Source organism: Triticum urartu, chromosome 7A (assembly GCF_056163025.1).
Source record: "Triticum urartu cultivar PI428250 chromosome 7A, HENAU_Tu73, whole genome shotgun sequence".
NCBI lineage: Eukaryota > Viridiplantae > Streptophyta > Magnoliopsida > Poales > Poaceae > Triticum > Triticum urartu.
Window position 1 is genome coordinate 677,016,849 of NC_141879.1, and position 20,802 is coordinate 677,037,650.

The following is a 20,802-nucleotide window of genomic DNA, read 5'->3' on the forward strand; positions in this document are numbered from 1 at the left end:
TAGCCAACATGGCTAGATTTCTATTGTAATTATCAATAACAAGTGTTATGATTGATGTTTTCAAAGTTGCTTTAGCGCAACGGCTATTATTTTTATCAATGGGCATGATTTATTTTACAATGGCGGAAATAGTCCCGAGTCGCTGCAGGCTTACGACCCGGCACTTGGGGGCTACATTGTTCAAATCAAGATTACATCGAATATACAAGTCCCATGTCACTGCCAGCATGCACCATGGCACTTGGGGGCTAATAAAAAGTCATTTTTTGCTCAACTTATTGAAGACCCGACTCATCACATTTTAAATGAGCCGGCACTTGGGGGCTACCAGTTGCTCCTGTCGGAAATTCATGGTACACAAGCCTTAATCCATTATATTGAAATATCCATTATTCAGTTGGTAGAGTACAAAGCTCTTAACCTTGTGGACGTGGGTTCAAGCTCCATGGTGGAGATTACATCATTTGATGGTATTATCAATGAATCATATACAAAGTCCCAGCTCAGTAATATCTTATTGAGCCGGCCCTTGGGGGCTACACGTTGTTGCTCAAGTTTACATGATCATATTTACAAAGTCCCTGCTCATTATTGCATAATGACCCGGCCCTTGGGGGCTACACTGGTTGAAATCTTTATGAGCATAAGGTAATTACAAGTCCCAGGTTGCTGCAAGCATGACAACCCGGCACTTGGGGGCTACAGGTGATATGCATATAAGGGAGGAATAACTTCAAATTACCAGTTTTGAGCAAATCAGGTATTACCCGGCGTCCTCATAAGATTAACCCGGCATCAGCAACAGTTATGACCCGGTGTTATCAATATTTACAAGCCGACAATTTTGCTCGCCAGCCTCTACATCTTTAAACTGGCGGATCACCAGATGAATCTTGAGTCCAATATGTTTATTAAACCGGCGCCTTGGAAGACTACTCAAGTGGATTATTCTTCACAATTTTTTTCTATGAGAAACCAACATCAGCAAATTGAGTATGAAGCTAGCTTATTGACCCGGATTTTCTAGATGAAGGAAGTGACAATTGGACTTAAGGATAATCAGGTCCCGGCTCAAGACAATATTTAACCCGGAGCACAAGGAATTAAGGATGATCAGGTGCCGGCTTACAAGAATTTTTAACCCGAAACACAATCTGTCAAATTTGTTCTTGTATTTGTTTTACAGGATCAGTTTAACATGGATAAATCCAAATTAAACTGGGGGCTAATGTCGGGGATATACCCCGTGGTATGACCCGGCCGGAAGTATGACCCGGCCGGACTTGGCGCTTCACCGATGACCCGTCGAAGGATTGGCGACTCACGGTTCTGGCGGCTCACTGGTCAGACGACTCACGGATGACCCCGGCGGTGGGTCAGATAGAAGACTAGGCCCAAGGCCCAGTAAGCCGGCTCATGTTATTGTGGGCCGGCTTAAGATGGAAGGCATGAGGAATATTTCCTTTACAAGGAAACAAGACCCGGACTTGTAATCAACTTGTAAGAGAAGATAGACTAGTCCTAGTCCTACTAGGACTCCACATGTAATCCGCCCCTCTAACTTATATAAGGAGGGGCAGGGCTCCCCAAGAGGGGGGACAAGAAAATGATCTCTAGGGCTAGACACATCTAAGAGGAGAGCCGGTTTATGCGGCGACTCCCTCATGATCATAATGAGACCTAGCCACAAACAACATGTAGGGTTATTACCGGATGATGTTTCCCGGGGCCCGAAGCTGTCTAAACCCTTGTCTTGTATTGCGTCTCTCGATTCCGTTCAACCCCTCTCAAGCTACCACATAGATGCGTTGGCCTCGCGACTAAGTCCTCACACTAAGGACATCTGCCGTGACAAATCCACGACAATTTTGGAATGAAGTAGAGAATCATTGTGGAAAAAAGACAAAGTTTATGTGAGCAGATCGTGGAGGAGAATTTCTAAGTCATGAGTTTAGCAAACATCTGAGTGATCGTGGAATAGTTTCACAACTTACTCCTCCCGGAACTCAGTGGAGGAACGGAGTGTCTGAGAGGGGTAACCGAACCTTGTTAGACATGGTAAGGTCAATGATGTCACTTATCGATCTGCCTTTATTATTTTGGGGATATGCACTTGAAACATCAACATATACACTAAACAGAGCACCGTCTAAGTCTATCGACACGACACCATATGAGTTATGAAATGGGAAGAAACCCAATCTTTCGCATCTCGAAATTTGGGGTTGTGATCATGTAAAGCGTTTACAGCCAAATAAGCTCGAAGTAGACAAATGCTACTTTGTAAGTTATCTCAAAGAGACAATATTGTATTCCTTCTACCACATGTCCGACGACAAAGTGTTTTTCTTGCAAAGAATGAACACTCTTGAGGAGTTTCAATATAAAGAAGTAAGTGGGAGGACAGTACAACTTGACGATATTACTGAATCTATGGTGAAAGTAAGTTGGACTAATGAACTGGAATTTGTTCCAGAAATTATCCGCACAATTGAGCCGGAAGTTACCACACCAGTTGTAGAAACTCCAGTTAAGTTTGTAACAGAACCACGTAGATCAGGAAGAGTTAGCGAACCTCCTGAGTGGTTTCATAATGAAATATTCCTCTTAGAGTACCTGTGCAGTACACAGAAGCGATGGCGGCGCCCAGCTCAAAAGAATGGCTTAAGGCCATGAAATCTGAAATGGAGTCCATGTATGAGAATCAAGTTTGGAAATTGGTTGAGCCTTCAGAGAGTGTGAAACCATACAATGTAAATGGATCTTCAAGAGAAAGACGGATGCTGATGGTAATCCTACTATCTATAAAGAAAGGCCAGTTGCGAAAGGGGTTTTGCAGATTGATGGAGTCAATTATGAAGAGACTTTCTCACCAGTAGTAATTTGAAGTCTGTGCGGATTATGATGGAAATTGCTGCATATTTCGAGTACGAGATATGGCAGATGGATGTCAAAACTGCTTTCCTAATTGGAAATCTTAAAGAGGATGTATATATGATGCAACCAGAAGGTTTCGTCGATCCTAAGGATAACGAAAAGGTGTTCTAGCTTCAAAGATCTATCTATGGTTTGAAGCAAGCATCGAGGAGCTGGAATAAACATTTTGATGAAGTGGTTAAAGAGTTTGTCTTCATTAAAAAATGATGAAGAAGCTTGTGTATACAAAAAGTTTAGTGGGAGCTCTATAACATTTCTAATCTTATATGTGGATTACATTTTGTTGATTGGAAATGATGTAAAGTTTCTTAGCACAATAAAAGATTCATGAAAATTGTGTTTTCGATGAAAGACTTAGGCGAAGCAACTTATATATTAGGCATAAAGATCTATAGAAATTGATCAAGACGTCTAATTGCACTGAGCCAAAGCACGTACATTGACAAGGTTTTAAAGAGGTTTAATGTGGAGAATGCAAAGAAAGTTTTTCTCCCAATGTCACATGGCATGACACTTAGCAAGAATCGATGTCCTAAGACAGTTGATGAGTTTGTGCAGACGAGTGGAGTTCCATATGCATCGGCAATTGGATCCATCATGTATGCCATGATATGTACAAGATCAGATATTTCTTATGCACTAAGTGTTAGTAGCAGGTACCAAAATGATCTTAGAGTGGCTCACTAGGAAGTTGTTAAAAATGTTATGAAAAGTACCTCAGGAGGACAAAAAGACATGCTACTTGTCTATGGAGGAGATGAAGAGCTCATTGTAAATGATTACACGGATGCTAGCTTCATCACTTATATAGATGACTACAAATCTCAATTGGGCTATGTTTTCACCCTCAATGGCGGGGCAGTGGTTTGGAAGAGTTCAGGCAGAACACTATTGCAGATTCTACAGCGGAAGCAAAATATATTGTGGCTTCAAAAGCTTCAGAGGAGGCGGCCTGGATCAAGAAGTTTCTTGAAGAAATTGGTGTGGTCCCAAGTGCAATGAACCCAGTTACACTCTATCGTGATAATAGTGGTGTCGTTGTTCAAGCAAAGGAACCGAGATCCCACATGGAGACCAGACACATCGAATGCAGGTATCACATTATTCGATAGTATGTCGATAAGGGGTTTGTGAAAGTACTCAAGATTCACATTATCCGACAGTATGTCGATAGGAGCGCCTGCTAGTGCTCGACATGGTCGCCGGAGTCGTCGGAGTGAATCAGAATTGGAGATATCAAAAGAGGGGAGAAGAAGAAACGGAGCGACAGAGGAGAGTGAAGTGAGCTAGGGTTCCGGACTGGGTTTTTGTGAGACAGGGTAGGGTCGGGGTGGGACGGACTAACGTGGCGGACGCGCCCGGGCCGCCCCATATCCGCCCTCCATTTGGGCTAGATATGAGGGGCGCCAGACAGCTCGGGTGTTGGAGGCTATTGGGCTACCTTCATGTTGGGCTCAGATAAAAAAGATTTCCTTCCGTGACATAACCACATGGAGGCAAAATATCTGCTTCAGAGAGAACTTACAACTGACTTAAGTTACCCTCTATTTCATAAAAGCGAATGTACATCATGTTTTAGGATGTCCTATTTGTTGACCGTTTTGCGCCGGCCCAGGTCTGGGGCGGGACGCAACCTGTTTTTCCTTTTTTTTCTTGTTCCTTCTTTTTCTTCTTTGCAATAATTTGGGATTTTAAAAATGGTCATGATTTTGAAAACAATTGTTCGCATATACCAAAAAAATTAACTAACCTAAGTCGCTCCTTATTTCATAAAAGCGAATGGACATCATGTTAAACGGACATCCTATTTGCTGACCGTTTTGGGCCGGCCCATGTCCGGGGCGGGATGCAACCTGGTTTTTGTCATTTTGTTTTATTTCTTGTTTATTTAATATTTTTCTTCTTTACAATAATTTGGGATTTCAAAAATGGTCTGTTCGCGTATAAAAATATCCATGATTTTGAAAATAAATTCTGGAAATAAAAAGAATCATGACTTTGGAAAAATGTCCGTATATTCAGAATATATTCATGAATTTTGAACAAATATTCGTGAATACAGAAATGTTCACTAGATTCAAAAAATGTTCCCGAATTTAAAATTTGTTCCCAAATTCTAAAATAGGTTCATTGATTCAAAAAAATTCATTCACTTCAAAATTAAATATTTTGCAAATTTCATAAATTATTCCCAAATTTCATAAAATATTTGTTAGTTCAAAAAATATTCACGGATTCAAAAAAATGTTGACAATTTCAGAAAAAACGTAAATTTGGAAATAGTTGACGATTTAATAAAATATTCACGAAGTTGTAAAAAATGTTCACGGATTTGAAAAATATTCATGATTTTAAAAAAGAATTTGTGAATTCAAATAATATTCAAGAATTTGAAATATTTTTGTCTTTCAAAAAATGTCACGCATTTCTAAGAAGTTAACTAATTAAAAAATTGATCGCAAATTTGAAAAAAATGTATATGATTCAGAAAATGTTAAAAAAAATAACAAACACATTTGCGGGCGTGGAGAAAGATCATGACTTCAAAAACCTTCACGTGTTTGTAAAAACTTTCACGTGATAAGAGACGAAACCAATGTGGGTTATGCTAGGAGCTCGTGATTTCTTTTTCCTGTCACAACGCATGGGTATGTTTGCTAGTTAAATCCTAAGAAAACATGTACATCCCTTGAATGAAACTGAAATGAGAGATGGCTCGACAACAGCGCATGCAAAACAACTGAATGTGTCTGAAATATATTCCTTATCATCAATTCAACTACCATATTTTTATTTTTATTTTTTTTGATCAGGAACACCTTGCATTCCCAAGTTACACTGGACCGACCAAATCGGCGGCCATGGCACGGGTTACATCGAATGGTAAATCTGATTGCCAGACAAGCTGGCTCCCTGGCTCAGCTTTCGAACCTACAGCAGCAAGCAAATGAGCCGGGAGATTACATGCCCTAGGACAAAACAAGACTTTGTGATCAATAAAGACCAACTGGAGGAGGTACTTGGCTTCACGGAAGAGCACACCAAGAGGACTACGGTCCTGAGTTGTGGCTTTCATGGTAAGCTGGAGAGTCTGGCAGTCGGTCTCATAGTGCACACGTCCCATCCCATATAATTCAGCAGTCTGGATAGCCTTCAACAACGCTTCAGCCTCCCCATGTAGAGTGCTACTCAGGTTCAGAAGCCTGCCTGCTGCTGCCAAAATAAACCCTCTAGAGTTGTCCCGAGCTACTAGGCCCCATCCTCCCTCTCCTTTATCAGGCTGAAACGCCGCATCTATGTTGATCTTGATGGTATCCAGCGGGGGAGCAATCCATTTGGGGGTTGGGGTTGGGGTTGGGGCTCGTTTCTCCTCACCGACCAAGAATTCCATCCATTCCTTCGTCAGATATCCCGCTCGTGCGCTAAATCCCTCTGCACCGAGTCGTTTCTTCTGGTGGTTTGCATTGTTACGCTCCGACCACCAGGACCATAGCAGGCAGATTGTACGCAACTTGATCTCTTCGGGAAGCTTGAAAACTACCGCTAGCAATTCAGAAGGTCGGGAAGCTTGAAAACTACCGCTAGCAATTCAGAAGGAGTGTCGCATAGCAGGATTTGTTGCCTGGTATACTCAAGACCACAGTGTCGCCACCTGCTCTTGACCTCCTTACAGCGCAGGAATAGGTGACCCCCATCTTCAGCCTGTCGGTGGCATAGTGGACAAAGGACATCAAGATCCACCCCAAGTTTTTCGACATTACGGAGGAGAGGGTGGCTGTTTAGAGTGAATCTCCACATTAAGTGATGGACCCTAGGGGGGCACGGTGTCTTCCAGAGTGTTAGCCAAAACTTTGATTTATCCTCCTGACCGGTCGAGCTAGCACCCCTCTGGCACGTTTTTTGCTCTTGCAACAGATGCACATAAACCCTGTAGGCTGATCTGACCGAGAAAAGACCCTTTTTATCAAAGTTCCAGGCCACAAAGTCCTCAAATTGGTCGTAGATTGGAATACTCAGAATCGTTTTCACATCCTCTCGACTGAAAGTTTGCTGGACCAATTCCTTATCCCACCAATTTGAGATTGGGTTAATGAGCTCGGACACCCTTGTCAGCAGATGTGCACCTTGGAGGGTTCGTGGACGGCGGGTGTCATTTGAGGGGAGCCATGGGTCCTCCCACATGTTAATCCGTTCACCTGTACCCTCCAGATCATACCGGCATTGATAACTTCAACGCCTTGTAGGAGACTGCGCCACACATAGTCATGCCTGGTACAGCTTCAGCTTTAAGCACATCACCGTGGGGGAAATACTTAGCTTGGAGAACACGCGCACATAAGGACTCTGGAATCTGGATCAGGCGCCACACTTGTCATGCTAGCATGGCAATATTTAACGCGTGCAGATCACGAAAACCCAAACCACCCTGTTCCTTTGGCAATGTCATTCTTTCCCAACCCACCCACTGATGTCTGTCCTCTTCTTCCTGGTTTGCCCACCAGAAATTGCACACCATTTGGCTGATACTGTCGCACAGAGCTTTTGTAAGCTCAAAACAGGACATGGCGTAACTAGGTACAGCTTGGATAACAGCTTTGATTAGGACCTCCTTACCAGCCTTTGAGAGGAGCTTAATTTTCCAACCATTCAAGATTTCCCAAATCTTCTCCCGGAGGTACTCAAAGCACTTTTGCCTGGACTGCCCGACATAGCTCGGCAGGCCTAGATACTTTCCTTGCAAACATTCAGAGCGCAAGCCTAGGAGAGACAGGAGTTGGGCTTTCAGGCGGTTAAGAGTGTTTTTGCTGAATAACACTGCAGATTTATCCCTATTAATCACTTGGCCGGACCCCAATTCAACGATCAGATATACAAACCACACCAATGAACCTCGTACCCACTAGCAATAGCAGGCGGAACAAAATTCTTGGATGGCGGCTCTACCTTCAAACCTCAGCTAGCAAACAATTTCATGACCCCGTGGATGTGCCCGCCCATACGGAGCACACATTTCGTAATCAATAATTTTATCGGTTACATCCAACATCTCTACAAGGAAAACATCAGGATGCTTCTCTTGGGGTAACAGTTTCTGTGTGACTTCCGCCCCCGCTTCTTCATGTCCTTCACCGTTGGTGTCTCTTTGCTATATGATCAACAAAAGTGACTGGGGTTCAGACACTGTACACCCGAGGCCAACTTAATGCACCGGTTTCCAGTTTGCAATGCTTCCACACTTTTATCACAACCTCCTTTCATAGCAGAGACAAGCCTCGGCGCAGGCTAAGAGCCTAGAGAAATAAAACAGAGGAACGATCATGAATAATCATAGTCAAGCAACGATAAAATTAACTATGCAAACATAAATGAGAATGGTCCCAAAATATACAGTATCATCTACAAAACATGCACAACTTAAATGTAGGACACCACACACTTTCAGGACCATTTGTTTTAAGATCAGCTTAAATGGGACATTGAACGGGCCAATTTTAACTTCATTTCAGTTATCAATGCAGATATTGACCTTCCTTGGTTCTGTACTGATGCTGTCAGCATTACACAACTAAGGAAGGTCAATATAACTTAACATGTTGAACTCACAAGAAAGCTAGGACACTGGGCGCTGACAAGTGGAAGATTTCCTTTGACTCGCTCCCTTTATCCTGAGCTGATAGAACCTGAGATGGTCCAACCAGGTTAATACTCTAGCTAGTTAGAATATTGCCGTGCCTGAATAGGACAGTTTTCTAGTTAGTCCAAGAAAGTTAATGTTGCACCCAGGTTAAGGAATTCTAATTTGGGGTCAAGGTATTTGCAATATCCATTCACAAAAATATAGTCCACACTTAAGTCTAGTCTAGTCAAGGTAATTCAGTTATCAATTGCAGTATGTGTTTGCTTGATTTAATATTCTAGTCTACACTTAAGTATAGTCTTAATCCTTGATGGGGCTATCTCACTTATCAATACGAGGTTACAGACCTAAATAAACCCACATACTGCAATATCCTGGGACTAATTCCCTCGGTTGTAAATGTATCGTCGTCTAACAGAGTGTCCATTAAAATTAAACAGCTGAGGGTGAAGGGGGAAAGGGAACTATACATCCTGACAGAGAACGACCACATTCATTCAACAACCTAATGATGGTATACCTACCTAACACTAAGTTAAAGTCAGTATCACAGCACGCAAATGATTGACCAGAAAAAGAAAATAATTTGGAAGGCAACCATATGAAAGCACAACATCTATGGCAGACCGTGTGCTTGTTCAGCATATGTATAATCACCACAGCAAGCAAAACTGGAATCTAACCAAAAAATATACAAGCCTCCATCACCAGAGAGCACCATCTTGCATCAGATTTTCATTGGTCATCAGCGTAGGCTGCAATTATGCATGCACATAGATATGTACAGGCCAAAGCCAAATCCATCAGCGAAAACCTTACATACCTTAGCAAACCACAGAAAAAAATTGGTGTGATAACAGGAGGGGGGACCAAACACAATATACAGGAAGAGCTATATAAGTTGGGACCTCCCATAGGTTCCACTGCCAGACAATATACCATTCCCAATCGATGAAAACTTAAGACTTAACAAGAACCTAAAATGGAAAATTATCCAGTATCTGACAAATGACGTACACATGAAACCATATTTTCCATTGAACAAACAACATAACACAAAAACATAAGACTATATATGGTAGGCGCTTGTACCCTACTAGGCCTGGGACGTAAGCGGTAAGGGAAGGAGGGGGTTGGGCGAGGTGATGAGCTGCCGCGTCGGCGGCTGGGCGCCGTCGCGGAAGAGGAAGATGGCGGCAGCGGCGCAAGAGGCATGGGGCGGCTAGGGTTCCGGCTCCTCTAGGAGCCAGGCAATAGAGATAATATTCTTATTGCTTGATCTGAAAAAGAGTCTTACAGCATATATTTATAACCTAGATAACTTGCATACGAATTAACCTAAGATAACTTCTGGGCTAAGATTGCCCAGTGGGCCTTCTACGGCCGTAAGTCAGGCCGGTCATAACATCTCTCCCCGCCTGCGCAAAGAGCTCGTCCTCGAGCTGAAAGTCTGGATAGTGTTGGCGGAACTCATCACGCTGCTCCCAAGTGGCCTCGTCCTCCGGAAGTCCAGCCCACTGAATCAGCACGTACCACACCCCGCGACGGAGCTGGGCCTTCAAGACCTTCTCCGGTCCCAGAAGGATGCGCCCGTCAAAGGTGGGAGGCAACGCGGAAGGGGCCGCAGGTTGCTCCCCACAGAAAGGCTTCAGCAGCCCCACATGGAAGACGTCGTGGATGCGGGCACCGGCAGGAAGCTTAAGGCAGTAAGCCACCTTCCCGATGCGCTCCAAGACAGGAAAAGGCCCGGCGTAACAAGGGCCCAGCTTGCGCTTCGCGCGCTGGTCCAGTGACTGCGTAGAGCGGTGAAGAAGACGCAGCCACACCCAATCTCCCACCGCAAACTCCGCTTCGCGATGGTGGTCGTTGTAGTAGTGCTTGGCCAGCTGCTGGGCCTGAAGAAGGCGTTGCCGGACTTCGGCCAACATCTTGTCCCGGCGCCGCAGAAGCTCACCCGCCACCTCTGTCCGAGCCGTGGCCGAATCAACCGGAATGATGGCCGGGGCCGGTCGGCCATATACCACCTCAAAAGGAGTGGTAGGAGGTGTTGTAGCAGTACTCCGCCCATGATAGCCAGTCCACCCAAGCGCGAGGACGATCACCTGTGACACAAGACAAATACATGGCAATCACCTTGTTGACAACCTCGGACTGGCCGTCCGTCTAAGGATGGAAGGCCGTGCTCAGGCGGAGTTTCACGCCCGCCAACCGGAAGAGATCGCGCCAGACATGGCCGGTGAACACTGGGTCCCGATCGCTGATGATCGAAGAGGGAAACCCGTGGAGGCGAACTATCCCGTCGAAGAAGGCGCGAGCCACGGAGGCAGCAGTCTATGGATGACCGAGCGCAATGAAGTGAGCATACTTGGAGAAGCGGTCCACCACCGTGAGAATGACTGATTTGCCGCCCACCTTAGGGAGGCCGTCGATGAAGTCCATGGAAATATCTGCCCAGACTTGAGATGGCACCTCCAACGGCTGGAGCAAACCAGCTGGCCGTAGTGTCTCCGTCTTGTTGCACTGGCACGTCACACAAGACCGGACCCAGTCTCGGACCAGGGCCCGATCACCAGGGATGTAGAAGTCGGCGCGGATACGATGGAGGGTTTTCTGCACCCCCTCATGGCCCGCCGAGTGGGCCAGCAGCAGCACCTGGTGACGGAGATCATCAAGCGCCAGCACGAAGATGTGGCGCCCGTGAAGGAGCAACCCATCGGCGAGGCGCCAAGGCTCCTCCAACTCACCCGCCGCCAACTGCTGCTGAAGAAGAAGAGCGTCGGGCGCAACCGCCATCGCTTGGCGAATGTCGGTGAAGAGGTCGAAGGTTGGCCTGGAGCGGATGCAGAGCGCCGTCCCCTCGGAGTCGCCGTCAGTGGTGTCGTGGTCGGCGTCGCGGCGAGACAAGGCGTCGGCGACGGTGTTAAGGCGGCCCGGACGATACTCGACGGAGAAGTCGAAGCCGAAGAGCTTGCTGATTCACTGGTGCTGCGGCACGATCGAGAGCCTCTGGTCCAGCAAGAACTTGAGGCTGTAGTGGTCCGTGCGAATCCGGAAAGACCGACCCCACAGATAGGGCCGCCAATGGCGCACCGCCTGCACCAAGCCAGTGAGCTCCCGCTCGTACGCCGCGAGCTTAAGGTGGTGCGAAGGCGTCGCGGCGCAGCAAACGCGTGAGTGGCGATGCAATGAGGCCGAACTCCCAGATAAACTTCCGGTAGTATCCCACGAGGCCGAGAAAACCACGAAGAGCCCGCGGGGATTGCGGCATCGGCCAGGCTGTGACGGCCGCCACCTTTTCGGCATCCATAGCAACCCCGTCGGCCGAGATGACGTGGCCGAGGTAGGCGACCGAAGGCGTCCCGAACGAGCACTTCGAGCGCTTAAGATGAAGATGGTGCGCCCGAAGCTCGTTGAAGACAATGGCGACGTGCTAGAGGTGCTCCGCCCACGAGGCGCTGTAGATAAGAATGTCATCAAAGAAAACGAGCACAAACCGACGTAAGTAGGGCCGGAGGACGTCGTTCATCATAGCCTGGAAGGTCGCCGGAGCGTTGGAGAGGCCAAAGGGCATCACCAAGAACTCAAAGTGGCCATGGTGAGTCCGAAACGCCGTCTTGGCGATGTCGTCCGGGTGCATGCGCACCTGGTGGTACCCCGACTGGAGATCAAGCTTGGTGAAGAAGCGCGCCCCATGGAGCTCATCCAGGAGCTCATCGACCACCGGAATAGGAAACTTGTCCTTGAGTGTGAGAGCATTAAGGGCACAGTAGTCGATCGAGAAGCGCCACGTGCCGTCTGACTTGCGGACGAGGAGAACCGGCGCGGTAAACGGCGACGTGGATATCCGAATGATGCCTGCGGCGAGCATGAGTGCACACTGCCGCTCCAACTCATCCTTCTTCAGCTGCGGGTAGCGGTAAGGACGCACTGCCACCGTTGCGGAGCCTGGCTGGAGATGTATACGGTGATCATAAGCTCGGGCAGGCGGGAAGCCCTGCGGCTCGGTGAAGAGGTCGCCGTGCTGCTGCATAAGGTGCTCCAATAGTGGGTGCTCGGCCTCGGAGGTAGCCGCGGCCAGCTGAAGCTACGGCGTCGCTGGTGAGGCGCCCCCAACGCCGTCCCACCGGATGTGGCGGCCGAGCCACCAAAAGGTCATCGTCAGAGCGTCGAAGTCCCAAAGTATGGGACCGAGGGTCCGCAAGAAGTCGACGCCGAGGTTGAAGTCGAAACAGCCCAAGTCAATGCCCGCACATGTGATGGAGAAGTGTTCATCGCCGACGGTGATGGGTACGTCTCGTGCGAGGCCATGACACCGGAGGCAATCGCCATTGGCCACCGTGACCTGAAGCTGCTCCCCACCCGCCGGCTGAAGCGCTAAGCGACGCATGGTAGCCTCGGGCAGGAAGTTATGGGTGGAGCCTGTATCCACCAAGGCCACCAAGCGCTCGCTGTGGATCATCACCGGCAAGAGCATGGTCCGCTCGTCGCGGATGCCAGCGAGCGCGTGAAGGGAGACCACTAGGGCCGTCGCCGAGGCAGCCGCGGGAGGCGGTAGTGCGTCGGCCCCATCGGCTAGGGTGTCCTCCTCGATGAAGTCCACCGTCTCCAAATAAAAGAGGCGCGGGCAGACATGGCTCGGTGTATAGGGCCCATCACAGTTAAACAGAGGCCATGGCGCCGTCGCTCCATCTGCTCCGCCGGAGAGAGACGCCGGAAGGGTCGCGTCGTGGCCGGGGTAGTAGACGCCGGAGCGGCCGGAGGTGGCCGGCCCGGCGCAGGGGCAAATCGGGCGGCCTGCCGGGCTCCTCGAGCCGGGGGGGGCCGGCTGCATGGCCTGGGCGCGAGCCTCGTAGGCGCGGGCGTAATACATAGCCGTCTGGAGATCCTGAGGGCCGCGAAGCTCCACGTCCACACGAATGTGATCGGGAAGGCCACCGACAAAGAGGTCAGCGCGCTGCTGCGCCGTCACGCCCGACGCATGGCACGCCAGGGCCTGGAAACGGTCGGCGAAGTCCTGCACCATGGAGGTGAAAGGAAGGCGGCCGAGCTCCGCCAGGCGGCTCCCACGAACCGGCGGCCCAAAGCGAAGGAGGCAGAGCTCGCGGAAGCGCTCCCAAGGAGGCATGGCACCCTCGTCCTGCTCGAGAGCGTATTACCAGGTCTGTGCCGCGCCGCAGAGGTGGTAAGAGGCGAGCCAGGTACGCTCCAATGCGAGGGTGCGCTGCCCGCAAAAGAACTAGTCGCACTGGTTGAGCCAGTTGAGGGGGTCCTCCGTGCCGTCATATGTGGCGAAGTCAATCTTGGCGAACCGCGGCGGTGTAGCGTCGGCTGCGGAGGGTGGGCGGGCGCGTTCGGTGGCCGCGAGGGACGGCGGCTGCAGATACCACAGAGGGGCCGCGACCAGAGTGGTCCCTCCGAGGTGCCCCGCCTGGAACGACAGCAACGACAGCCCGGTGCAGGCCGGCGCACCCTGGGTCGGCCACGGCAACGGCGGGGGCCCCGCCTGGAACGGCAGCAGCGGCTGCCCGCTGTATGCATGCGCGCCCTGGGACGGCCACGGAAGCGCGGGGTGGCCGTAGGCGGCGATCGGCGCAGCCTGCGGAGGTGCGTATGGCCCAGCCATATACTGGTGGCACTGGTTCAGGTGGAGCCCTTGGACGGCCGTCACAAGATCCCGCAAGGTATTGGTGACCTATTCCGGCATGAAGATGGAGGTCGGCGGCGGCGCGGACGTGATGGGGGCCGGCAGTGGTGACCGGGGCTGGCAGCGTGGGGGCCCCGGCGGTGGTCACCGGGGCGGGACGACGGCCAGATGGTCATCGGCGCAGAGGTGACGACGGGCAGCGGCGGCGATGGTGTGGACGAAGACATGATCAAGCCCAAGTCTCTGCATACCAAATTGGTAGGCGCTTGTACCCTACCAGGCCTGGGACGTAAGCGGTAAGGGAAGGAGGGGGTTGGGCGAGGTGATGAGCGGCCACGCCGGCGGCTGGGCGCCATCGCGGAAGGGGAAGATGGCGGCAGCGGCACAAGAGGCAGGGGGGCGACTAGGGTTCCGGCTCCTCTGGGAGCCGGGCAATAGAGATAATATTTTTATTGCTTGATCTGAAAAAGAGTCTTACAACATATATTTATAACCTAGATAACTTGCATATGAATTAACCTAAGATAACTTGTGGGCTAAGATTGCCCGGTGGGCCTTCTACGGCCGTAAGTCAGGCCGGTCATAACAATATAGCCTCTCTAGGAGTACCAGATCCATTTCTCCAGAGCCTATATGTCATGGCACTTGTGCAGTGCTTTGGCAAGGAAAGAAACATAAATCCCAGTACATTCAAAAATATTCCTCAAAGTTTTACCTTCGACAGTTAAATTACAAAGGTGTAAAGCTAAGACTAAATCATAAAGACTATGGAAACACTATTGCCCTCCTTCCTCAAAACAGTTGCCAAATTCAGCGTGTCCTTCCCCATGACGAAAATCAGAACATTTGGTCTCACAATCATCCTTCCAGATGAGATTTAAGCTTCAAAAATCAGGTGACGCATTTCTCACATAAAAAAGGGTGTTCACAAAATTACAACTCTTCATTTCTCATATAAAAAAGGGTGTTCACAAAAGTTTTACCTTCTGACGATTCATTGTTTTACTCGTAGTGCATCAACATGGTCTACTTATGTAATACTCTAAAGAGGTCCTTGGCTATAAGCGGATATGTCTCCAAAGTACGAAACTAGACAAAGAGAACAACTCATTAAGCTTTGGATCATACTAATGATATCTGTCGCCCTTCTCAAAAGTTCATAAAATATGCATGATAATTGATCCACTACAGAGGTCAGTTAATTGGTTTATCTACTGTTGAGTCTAACATTCAGTTATAAAACCCTCTCCAAGTGTTTTTAACTGTGACATAAATTATGGAATTACACTATCCAACAGGCAAACAACTTGAGCAAATAAAGAAAAAAAAACAGATAAGAACAGCCAAGAGGACTGCACATACATTCAGCTTGCTTTCCCACCTTTTAAAAGTTTATCACAAATGCAGCATCTTTGTCAATGGAGAAAATCATGCGTTTCTCATCTTTACTGTACTGAACCACTGAGGAGATTAAAATTTCAGTTGTGTAGATACAGAAAATATCAAAAGTATTTGATGGACATACCTTGGCAGGCCAGACATCAGCTTCCTTCAAGCTCAAGCGTGCTTCAAGCTGGTTCAATCCAGCGTATATGCATGCGCTCGAGGCAAAGAGCAACCTGTAAGACCAAAGGAGGAACATATTAGAATCAATATGTGCTTCATAACATTATGTGGAGTTGAGTACTTGAACAGTGGTTATGTGGTTTGCTAATTATAACACGGCAGGGAAAGGCAGAGCTGATTGTCCAAATATCAAGGAAGCAGTGTGGTTTTCTTAAGTACAGTTTGGCAACGTTAGTACAAACTCTACTAGTATACAGACCTGAACATGCTAAATGATAATTCATCAAACTGATACCTCAAAATGTAACCAAAATCAATGAAGAGTTGAAGACTACCATGCATATGGAATGCAAGGCATCATAAAGAGTTGCAAGCACAATCACATATCACCTATCTTTGTTCTCTTCTCCTTTTGCAGATACTTTAAGCACACATGAAGTGAATCATCACAAAAGCATCCAAATTCAGCTGGCTTTAACTTTCAAACTAGATTAATTTTGAAGAAGTTAGCTGGCAAGTAAGACACCTAGTGAACACTTGCAAGTAAAGGTTGGGGTAATGCTAAGATCTTAAGACCTAGACAGCATGATACACAAGCATAAATTTGAAGTGGGAGGAGGGGCATGATCTCGGTTCTAAGATATAAAGATTCTAAGAACTTCACCTTTCAACAAGTACTCCAAAAATGCACATTGTGGTAGTATGCGTCGATATAAGCACACCTCAAAATGTCTCTTGTACTTTATTTTGAGTTGAATAGAGCACTTGAGCTGGTTTAAGAGGTTGAGTCTCATTTAGACTGCATCCTGAGAATCTGCTGTAAATGGTACAATGCAACAAGTGCAATCAGAAAACTTGTGATGCATACACACTAACAGTCAAGAGTGAGATCAACCACCATCAGCCACCAAGAAATCCAGAGTTCTTTCACAATAAGCGAGAACACACAAATTCAGAATTCTCCCACGAGCATTGATTATGTGAGAACTTCCAAGGCGTTGTGTCTGCACCGCAGTTTGAACTTCCAAAGAAATGTTGGGCTCATGCTGAAGAATGTGAAGTTGTGACAAAGCATTTTTTGAGCATAGAATCGGAGTACTTTGGAATATTTTGCCCCCTCGTGTAAACTCATAGGTGATGTCTACTCCTACCAGTTCACATTCAGCACCTTCTTCATAGTAGAGTCATGGGCAGCTACCAATGATACAAACAATGCTGAAGGTCGAGACAGTGATGGTTCATTATTTTGCACGTAACTACTCATGGAAAAAGATAAGCCAATACCTTCAAAAGAAAGGCTCTTGACACCTAAACAACAATGTGGCAAACAAGAGGCTTAAAGCTTCAACATGTATGGTCACCTGCAAAAAAAAAACATGTATGTAGTATTCGCTCAAGAAGTTTAAGTATCTTACGATGGGAATAATTTATGGTACTTGCATCACAAGTTATAGTTCATTACCTATATATATTGTTACCACCGAAGGCATACATAAGAGACTGTCAATAGATCCTATTGATAAACTGTATCAATAAGTAAAATCTTAAATACGGCAATATACATTCTCCCCCTCATAAAGAAATTGAGATTTGTCTTCTTTCTTGCTACAGGAACCATGAACGGTTAACAGATTCCTTAAGTAGTTACTCCAATGAAGGGGAAACTTGACATGATTAGTGAAAATACAAAACCAAAATGGAGATATGTCAGCATTAGTCATGTAGACCACCAATTCTTTTGTAATGGCCTTCCCAGCAGGCACATCAGGTTTCCTTATCCCTCACTCAAGTTCATTTCTTAAAGTTTTATATTCAGAAAATGGATAATTAATGCCCCATCTACTTCAGCCATCAAATGGAGGAAACGAAAAGGTTGTGGCCAGGAACTTAATTAACCTAAGGTTCAATAACAATCATATGTCCTAGAATTGTGTTACCTAATAAATCCTAAAGATAAGAAATGATTTTAAGAGCGGAGTGGAATATTCAGGGCACTTAGCATACAATATTGGTTATTTACATATAAATTATCTTTGGAAAACAACAAAAGTGGAATGCATACTACAAGATGGTTACCTATGCAGATACAGCTGGAAAGAACATGTGAATAACTCTTACATTGTATAAATCTACATCGTGGAAGCAACAACATATCACAGTGCGTCCATTTAATTATAGAAGAACCCTGCATAATACAATAAAACCGAGCATACAAATTCAATTCTCATATCAGAACAGAAGGGTACATATATTCAACAAATTATGAACTAACCAGAGATTAGTGATAAGGAGATTGTTGAGCAAAATCTCAAAACTAGAGTTGTAGGGGAGGGAGGAGAGTGAGAGCATAGGTACGTAAGCCAAGAAGACTCGAGAATGAGAGAGATTAACATAAAACCAGTAATCTGACAGGGAGAAATAAATGGAGGTAACAGCAAGAGAGAGGAGGTGAAAATTGTGGGGGAGTTGAGGCACGCCGGTGTGAGCGTTGCAAAGAAAGTTGAGGAACTGGCGGCAAATAGGAGGCAAAGCAGGTTCACTTACCAGCCTCATCATGATGACAGCTTTGCAGATGGTTAGGCTTTCAAAATGTTAGCCCGGGAGGAACAGAATTAAAGGATACCTCAAATTTAGGGAGACCGAACACCAAGGTGCGTCGAAGAAGAAGCCCATGTGAATATGGAAATTTATGCCGAGCGGCGAGATGATATTTTTCTTCTAGAATGAGAGCGATTGGCACTCCTGGTAGGCAATCTTCGGCCAACTGTACCGGGTACAAAGCCCGAAGACCAATTCCAGCACAATCAACTCTTTGGCTCCTTAGTTAGTCTTCGAAGAATCGTTCCAAGAGATGGTAGACCTCTAGCGCGACCACATTCACACAGTAAAAAGGCCTAGCCGTCGTGCGCCACCTCCTCGGAGCTTCGCCAATAGGTAGTACTGGCAACCTCCCTTCCAAGCCCAACATGGCCCCCTCCATGGCAACACACCTGCCCTCGTCCCTGGTATCCGAGCAGGAGCGTCAGTGACGTTAATCAATGTTCTCCCCGATAGGCCCCCTCCACCAGACGCTCATACGCAGAGATCGCTGCCTCCCCTATCGTGGCGGCGCCCCCTCCTCAGAACACCGGTGTTGCGCCCTCTTGCGGTCAGCTGTTGTCATGCCTCCACTTCACCTTGTTCGAGGCCGGACAATGGAGGTTGGCAACAAGTCAAATATGAGAGACCCACCACATCTCAGCAGCGGCCAAGCTCCCCCCCCCCCCCTTACGGCCGAAGAAATCCATCCCCGTGGAGCTACTTGAGAAGTGCCTTGACTACTTTTTTGAGAAGTGCAAAAGGGGTGACGTGCACGCTGCCCCATGTTACCGCCGCCACAAGGTGCTGGGCCATATCGTGAGTAGAAGCATCCTCGCAGTCCAACCGACGCGCAACACCACGATCCACATCAAGCCTAGCCCACCGCGGGTGCTGGTATGGGTTGGCCCGCCCCACCAACTAGGACATCGCCGCTGGATCTCGTGCTTCCACGCCACCCTTACAAGTGGCTCCATCGCTAACACCTAGACTCGAGATCTTCCGAGGTTTGCATTATCGAGCGCGCCCCCATCATCGATGTTGAAAAGACTAAGTTGCACGACATTGTTCTTGCCTTTGTCTTTGGCAACCGCTACACAATCTCACTGGAGATGGCATTGTCGGACGCTAAGGCGCTCATTGTACCCATCCTCGACTTCTTGATGCACACCTCGTTCCCAAAGGATTTCTTGATCCTTTGATCGCACGATGACCATGAGCGGATGCTGGCATGCATGTCCTGCCGTTGAAGAAGTTCCAGCTGTCTCTTTGGCCCTGGACTTGGTAGCTCCACACGAGCAATGTTGTCATGCGGTATGTGGTAGCGGCCGACCTCTGGGGCATCTCGATGATACAACCCCTTATGGCGTTCTCCTGAGGCCTCAACGGTGTCAAAGAAGCAACTATTCGCCGCCGGGACCTGCGTCACTTTTGCGTCTTTGGATGGACAACTAACCCTGTCCTCACTACTACTTTGACATTTCATTGCATGTTGTGCGATCCCAAGCCCACGCCAGATGCCGACAGTGGGCCTCCCTTCGGTTTCAAAGGTGATGGCTCGTCGTTCTATTTGCCAAATGACAATACTAGTGCGTCGTGCCTTCATAGCCAACGTCGACACAATCGCAGCCGCTGTAGTTGTGCCCAGCGACAGTCTGGCACTATGAAGGACGAGTCGCTAGCCTCACTTGTTTCCAGCCACCTATGGCAGATGTTGCAGCTCATGCACCATCTCCCACCGATGTTGTCAGGAGGTGGGCTCACAGCCTGTTTCGTTCCATGGAGTTGCGTCCTACTTTAGCCTGCGATGACCTCCCCACCTTTCTCTATGTCCAGGCAGCCTACACCGTCGACGTCAGAAGTTGTCCTTGACTACTTTCTGGTCTCATCAGAGAATGACCAGTGCACTTCATTATGCTATGACTCCCGGTCGGCGTTCAAACAACTCTGCGGGCTCACAATCGTTCACTCACCCAATCCAGTGGGCTCCACGTCTCGGTCAAAGCGACGATAGATCTGCCACCTCACATTAGAGTTGTGTCACCTTGTATTGACCCATCTTTGGAGCGATGTGAGTCACATGTTGGTACCTTCCTTTCTAAAAGTGGTCGCAAGTTGTCCGATTCCGTGTATCCCTAGGAAGATCCCTTCCGTCCAGTCGGCCACCCAACAGTTGCCACCGGTCGTGTCCCTGATACGATTGCCTCACCATGCAACTGTTTCTACCGAGCCCAGCCATGGTACTCCACATGTGGCTCCCCCCATGTCCCTTCTAGGATGATGCTGCCAGGCCTAGTGTCAGTTGTGTCGCTTCCCATGCAGCTTACGCGCATGTGGCAAATCATGCATCCTCCGCACGAGCTAAAAGGTGGATTCATGTCTTGTCTCACGTGCGCCAGCCATCCGACACAGCCTCGCATCTGAGATGGACTGCGCCCTC

General features: G+C 47.9%; 1 pseudogene across 1 annotated transcript in view; it reads right to left on the bottom strand.

Annotated features, from left to right (window-relative positions):
- Positions 1–5,919: 5,919 nt before the first annotated feature.
- The window catches only part of LOC125518765 (uncharacterized), a 41,138-nt pseudogene continuing 26,255 nt past the window's right edge, over positions 5,920–20,802 (bottom strand). Inside the window, exons 6-9 of the transcript XR_015610416.1 lie at positions 17,248–17,970; positions 16,450–17,146; positions 9,259–15,838; positions 5,920–8,228 (exon numbers count right to left, since the gene is read on the bottom strand). The product of XR_015610416.1 is annotated as an uncharacterized LOC125518765 (transcript). The remainder of the gene's footprint in view (positions 8,229–9,258; positions 15,839–16,449; positions 17,147–17,247; positions 17,971–20,802) is intronic.